The 7,154-nt window shown below is 29.4% G+C and overlaps 2 pseudogenes; both read left to right on the forward strand.

Annotated features, from left to right (window-relative positions):
- Nucleotides 1–761: 761 nt before the first annotated feature.
- Nucleotides 762–1,592, forward strand: LOC107851900 (annotated as a pseudogene).
- A 790-nt stretch (nucleotides 1,593–2,382) lies between these two features.
- On the forward strand, nucleotides 2,383–3,066 carry LOC107866055 (annotated as a pseudogene).
- Nucleotides 3,067–7,154: the final 4,088 nt, after the last annotated feature.

Below are 7,154 nucleotides of genomic sequence, written 5' to 3' on the forward strand. Positions count from 1 at the left end.
ATTGTAATTATGGAAACCTGTAACATGGTCTGGCAGGTTTGATTGTTTTAAAATAGAAAACTAATTCTTAGCTACTCAATATATATATATATATAGAGAGAGAGAGAGAGAGAGAAAGTTGAGTTGAATGTATTACCTCTATTAAAAATGGGAGTAGGGCTATTTGATTCATCCGGTGATTGAGTTGCTTGAATAGTTCCCCCGGTAAGTGTAGTTTGCCTAAAGATACCTCCTCCCTGTGTCATTGATAACATAAGAATTTAGCCAAGTACATATGCATACATATACTGTAAAACATTTATATATGCTTTATAACCATTTTATATGTTTTTGTATTGTAATACTACTAACAATAGTTTTTCTATTTGAAGCCTCAAATCCTATCGTTTGTTACAAGAAAACTGAAGTTCCTTGTCATAAATGTGTGAACTTACATGTGAACATATATACCAATATAATTGCACATAGTGTTTCAGTTCGCTCCAGTGAATGGGCTGCACTTTTTTAACTCTTCTTCTTTTGCAGCTTTTTCTTTTTGTATTATGTTGAACCTATTGACGCATACCAACTCCTATTGTTTGATCCTAGCCTAATGTTGGTTGCAACACAAAATTTTGAATAGATATGTGAATAACGAGCATAACCTAGTAATAGATTGCCTGTAAATAGCTATATGCAAACACCATCAATGTGAACTAACCTAAGCAGAAATAATGAAAGATTTACAGAATCAAAAAGAAACTTTTGACTTTTAAATTATAATGGTTTATATAAGCATATCGAAGTTCACACTTTGTGCTAGTTCACAGCAGAATTTTCAATCTCTTTTTCATATAAAAATAACTGTCTGCGACAAAAAAACTAGAGCATTGCAATCCCCTGCCTATAAACAATGCTCTTTCACCAACCCAATAAAGCTTACAGACTCTCTTACACAACTCAAATTCCTAACAATAGTTGTAGCTTTCTCAAATTTCCACATTGAATCTGGTCTCAAGTCTGTTAGTGACCATCTTTCTGGAAAAACTTATGTCTTTGGGGATCAATTGACAAAGGATGATTAAGGTGTATGGGGCAATATTGGAGCAATCTAGTTCAGATATTTATCCTAATGCTAGTAAATGGTAGAGAGTTGTTTCTTCTAAACTTGCATCAAGTTTTCTCGGGAAAGCTGTCGGTGTGAGATTTGGAAGCCAAGTTGCTACTGCTATAGCTGCTCCAGCTAAGGAAGCTGCTAAGCCTTCCAATAATAACAAACAAAGAAAGCAAAGAAGGCAGCAGAACCAAGCGAGGCTGCTGAGGCATTTACCAAGAATAAAGAGAATAGAAAGTCACCCATTTTTAAGGACGTTAAGCCTTGGGATGACGAAACTGGCATGAATAAACTTGAGAAGGCTGTTCTCAGTTTTGATGTGGAAGGTCTTCTCTGGGGAGCATCCAAATTGGTCCTAGTTGGCTACGGGAAGCAGATCATGCTTACCATCATTGATGAACTTGTCTCGGTAGATACTCTAATGGAGAAACGTCTAACAGTGGAGCCTATCAATGAATATGTGCAGAGTTGTGATATTATTGCCTTGAAAAAAATTTAAGGTCAACATACCAGGGAATTTTCTAAGTCTCGAGCCTTGTAAGGCTATAATTTTACTAGTTTTCAAGTTGTGATACTTTAACTAGTGTTTTGTCTTTCCATATTCGGTTTAAGTACGTTTAGTCATGAAAAATAGGCATTCAACTGTGGGAAAAAACTATATTCCAATGTCTCTGTAATAATTTGACAGTGTTGAGGGTTTTGCTACTTGGAAATTCTGAAGAACTACCTTTCCATGGATTTCATATTTGATAGGGCTATCCAACTCAGCACCTAAAGGCAATAGCTTGGTCACTGAGTTATATAACTCCAACTATAAACGACGTTAGAGACGGTAACCCTTCTACATAACAATATCACTTAAAACTAAACTTAGTAGCTAATGGATTGTATCACACATCTAACCATATTTTCCTTGTGACGCATTCAGTGTTCATGGAGGTAGAGAGGTTGTTTTTTATAGACCTCAGTTCTAGAAAAAAGATCATCCAAGGCAATACAGAAAAAGATAATAAAAAAATGAATGAGTCATGGCAAAGTAATATAAAGTATAAAAAACCTAACAAATTATCATGAAAAGTTATCACAACAAGATAATTTGATAAATGAAGTACAATAATAACAGATAGTAATCAAACACAAAGGACAAGAAAGTACCAATGATTCTCTTTTTGCTTTATGTGGTCTATGACACAAAAACTAGAGCATTGCAATCCCCTACCTATATCTAATGCTCTTTTGCCAACCCAATAAAGCTTATAGCCTCTCTCATACTACTCAAATTCCTAACAATGGTTGTAGCTTTCTCAAATCTCCACACTGAATCTGGTCTCAAGTATGTTAATGACCATATTTTTAGAAAAACTTATATCTCTAGAGATCAATTGACAAAGAATGATATTAAGGTGTATGGGGAAATCTTGGAGCAACCTTGTTCAGATATTTATCCTAATGCTAGTAAATGGTACCATGTTGTTTCTGCAAAACTTGTATTAAGTTTTCCCGGGAAAGCTTTTGGTGTGAGATTTGGAAGCCAAACTGCTCCTTCTATAGTTGTACCTGCTAAGGAAGCTGCTAAACCTTCCGATGATAACGATGACAATGATTCTATAGATCACTTTGGAGAAGAGACAAAGAAAGAAAAAAAGACAGCAGAAGCAAGGGAGGCTGCTAAGGCATCTACCAAGAAGAAAGTGAGTGTAAAGTCATCATTTCTTATGGACGTTAAGCCTTAGGATAACGAAACTAACATGAAGAAACCTTAGAAGGTTGTTCCCAGTATTAAGGTGGAAGGTCTTCTCTGGGCAACATCCAAATTGGTCCTAGTTGGCTACGGGTTTACTAAAAAGCATATTATGCTTACCATCATTGATGAACTTGTCTCAGTTGATACTCTAATTGAGGAACGTCTAACAGTACAGCCTATCAAGGAATACCTATAGAGCTGTGATATTGTTACCTTCAACAAAATTTAAGGTCAACATACCAGGGAATTTTCTACTTCTCAAGCCTTGTAAGGTTGTAATTTTACTATTTTTTTAGTTGTGTTACTTTATTACTAGTATTTTGTCTTTCCATCTTCTGTTCAAGTATGTTTAATCAGGAAAAATGGGCATTTAACTGGGAAAAAAAACCTATATTCCAATGTCTCTACAATAATTTCACAATGTTGAGAGTTTTGCAACTTGGAAATACTGAAGAACTTTAATACTCAAGTTTCTCCTTTTAGAGATCTCTTCAAGTTAGAAAAACCACAGAAACTACGAACTAGCTACACATCTTTGGCTAATCCATTGCTAAGTAACTCATAACTAATAGGATTTTCTGGTAATCCGTTCCTAAATAGGATTCACAAGTATGTGTTAGACACCAATTAACAAAGTATTTGATATATGATTGTTGCAAGCAAATATCTATCTAATTTCGTTCAAAGATAAAGTGTGACGACTAATACATACCTGGTCTTCTTGTTCGGATTCAGAAATTTTGCTTCACTTTGCAATGAAACTCCTTCGTTTGTTTTCTCATATATATGATGGTTTTCCTGAAATTGCTTTGGAGCCAAAAATCTAAAAAAAAAAAATAAGCGCCAGAAAATAGTTTTTTTCTCCATTTTTCCTTTTTCTGTATTTCTCTTTGGTGCGATAGTGAAGGAAAAGTGTCGTAGTGCCTCAAATCAACCCAGAAAACTTGGGAACCTAACTAGTGCTTGACCAATTTTATCCTTCCCCACCTAATAATAATTACACACAAATAAATTACAACTAAAAATTCTATTCTAACCCTAAAAATACCTAAATAGGATTCCAAATATATGTATTCAATCTCAATTCTTTCAACATTTCATGAATGTTGTATGAATTGTTGTAGCTGAATTGTAGTAGCTGCAATATCTGTTGAAAATATTCAGAAATGTTGAAATTTTTTTTTGGGAGGTTGCATATTTGGAAATGTTGAAGTTTCCAGCAAACTTTAGTTGGTAATGTACTTTGGTATGTACTTTAGGTTAAAATAATAAATTTTCTCGCATATATTTGGTATGTACTATGGGTTAAAAAAGTATTTATATTTTTTTTATGTATTTTTGTGGTTTACATCTAAAAAAACAATTTATATATACAAAGAGAGATGTAAACCAAAAAGTATATACAAGAAAAATTGAATATTTATTTTTGCACCAAATGGTTACACCGATTTAATAAACATATTACAGTGTATTCACAAATAAATTAGCACAAAATTATAATTAATTAAGATACATAAATTTTTATTTAATTATAATTAAATATGATTAGTTATAAATAAATATTTTTTCTTAAAAAAAAATTATGGATAAATTTAGGGATCCTTTGGTAGGGTGTATACAAATTATACAAAATATGGTGTATTACTAATGCTTGAATAGTTATAGTTGCATATTATTTAGGCAGATTTTTGTTTGGTGTAAAAAATAATTGCATAACTTCTAAAAAGTATATTTTTACTATTTTTACATGGTCACTCATAATCTCTTTTTAAAAAATAATATATTATAAAACTCTTAATTTGAAAATATTGTTTGGCCGATATTATTTTAAGTTTGGATATTCTCGAAATTAAATATGATAAAATTTTATGTGTAAAAAGATAAGGATAGAGAAAGTCACGTATATAATACAGAAGCCATTTTAAAAGTACTATAAACTATAATAATTAATAATTAAATTTTTAAAAAGATATATAAAAAATTTGGTAATGTCAAATTACATCTGTGCCACATAATTTGGACTAAATATTACTTCCTCTATCCATATTTACTTTTTCGTTTTATTAAAAATAGATGTGCAATGATATTGTTCAATTTGAAAAATCAATGGACAGTTTTTCATTTCTGCCGATTTTACCATTTTTTTTAAATATGATTCATTATTCAATGAATTTTTCAAGACATAGTAACATTATCCTTGTCATTTACTATTTTTAAACATATGTGTAAAAGTGAATAGTGAACAACTATTAATGGGCCGAAGGATTAACATATATTGGGCTCATAGGCGTTTCGATAATCTAGTATTATAAGTATAAGAGAAAATTATTCCCTATAGTATTATTAGATCTAAAATAACAAATTTTAGCAACAGTTCTAGATAATTGCATTAATAGCAATTTAGTTGCAAGTTATAGCAACTTATTTAAAGATATATCATTTTAATTGTATTTTCAAAATTTATTTTTAATTATATAATTTTAAATCAGTTTCATATTTATAGGGTTGTCCATTAAAACGTTTGTGACGGAAACAACTAAATAGTGTATAAAAAGAAGATAGTGTGTGAAGATGAAATCTCTTAATGGAATCATTAAAATAGGAGAAAAGAAAAACGGTTATAGGGATTTACCCCCTATAATATATAAATCAAAATGAGCACACATTTAATATATATTTTTTCTACTACCTTCAATATGTGGAACATTTCAAATAAAATGAAGCATATATGATTGGTTTTAAGGGAATATTAATCTAGCTTTTGTGTGTTTTCAAGACACAATATAAACACCATTGAATAAAGATACTATAGTAAAATAATTATGTTATTAATTCTTCCTCTCAATAGATGTGTCAAGTAAACTGTGACAAGTAAAAGCGATTGAGTACTTACTACATTTTAAATTATGGTATTAATAAGGGATAGAAGAAGGAATCTTTATTGTAAATAGAATCCAAATAGACCTCAACTTTATCTAGTGTCAAAAATTAACTTTTAAAACTAATAAAATTCTTATAAGCACTTTTGTTTAAAAGAAGTCGCCTAAGGAAGTTTGTAATACAACAAACAAGACACATAAAATATCTCTAAAAAATAAAATAAAAAATAAACATAACAGCATATCACGAAATACCTAATTAAAAGCTTATATTGAAATCATTTTAACATATCTTAACAATAAGACCATAGTTCCAATGTAAAATAGAGAAAATTCCTGAAATATTGATGTCTCAATTCTGTATCCATCAGAACTCAAAATTGAAAGTAGTTTATAGCTAAACAATATTTAAATCTATATATGAAAAAAATACGTAGTTTAATTTAATAAATTGAATTGATTAAATTTGAATTTCATGTGAAGGAAAAGGATCTAAAAGAGCAATAAAACTAGAATAACAAAAATTTGATGTAACTGGTAAAATTTCATTTTAGAATCGGACAAAAAATATATTTTGTGAGAAATCTATAATTTTAAAGTAATGAATGAACACATGCAATATAATATTTTAAAATTTTATAAATTACAATAATTAGCAATTTAAATAATTTTAAAAACACATAGATAATTTAGTTAATTTCAAATTATATTTGTGTCACATAAATTGGGACAAAGACGTTACTCCATCCGTCCATTTTTACTTATCTACTATACTACAAAAAATAAATGTCCAATAATACTTAGCCAGTTTGAAAAATCAAGATCAAGATCAAGACCGCAAGATTCAAGAGCAAGCCTAAAAAACCTAGAATTCAAGCACAAGTAGTCATATTTGTTTTAAGAAGCTAAGAGAGACTCATCAATTTGAACCATATTTGTGGTAGAATTATTTTTCTTTTTTTCTATATTTAAAATAGTTCCATGTTTTAAAAGTTAATTCTTTACAAAATTATTGATTGCATTCTTATTACGTACTTAAAACTTTTAAAAATTTGATAATTCTTAATTCATTCTTATTCTAACTCTTTTATTTTTTATTTCTAGATTTTTTAAATCTTCTTAAAATCAAATTTAATTGATTTATAATTCTTAAATTAATGAAAAGCATATTAGTTATCATTAATTCTAATGACTTGTAATAAGAAAATGTTTTATCATAAATATGTTAATTAATTTTCAACTCTTAAATATTAGAAAAAAATAGTGAAAAGACGATTTGTTCTAAAGTAAAGACTTTTAATAAAGGGCAAAAAGTTCAACCAATATTTCTAGGGCCCTTCACATATTTCATATATTATAGATTTTATATATATATATAGAGAGAGAGAGAGAGATTATAGATATACATAATTCCGACAAAAGAAGTATTAGCTCGAAC

Source organism: Capsicum annuum, chromosome 1, assembly GCF_002878395.1.
Source record: "Capsicum annuum cultivar UCD-10X-F1 chromosome 1, UCD10Xv1.1, whole genome shotgun sequence".
Classification (NCBI taxonomy): domain Eukaryota; kingdom Viridiplantae; phylum Streptophyta; class Magnoliopsida; order Solanales; family Solanaceae; genus Capsicum; species Capsicum annuum.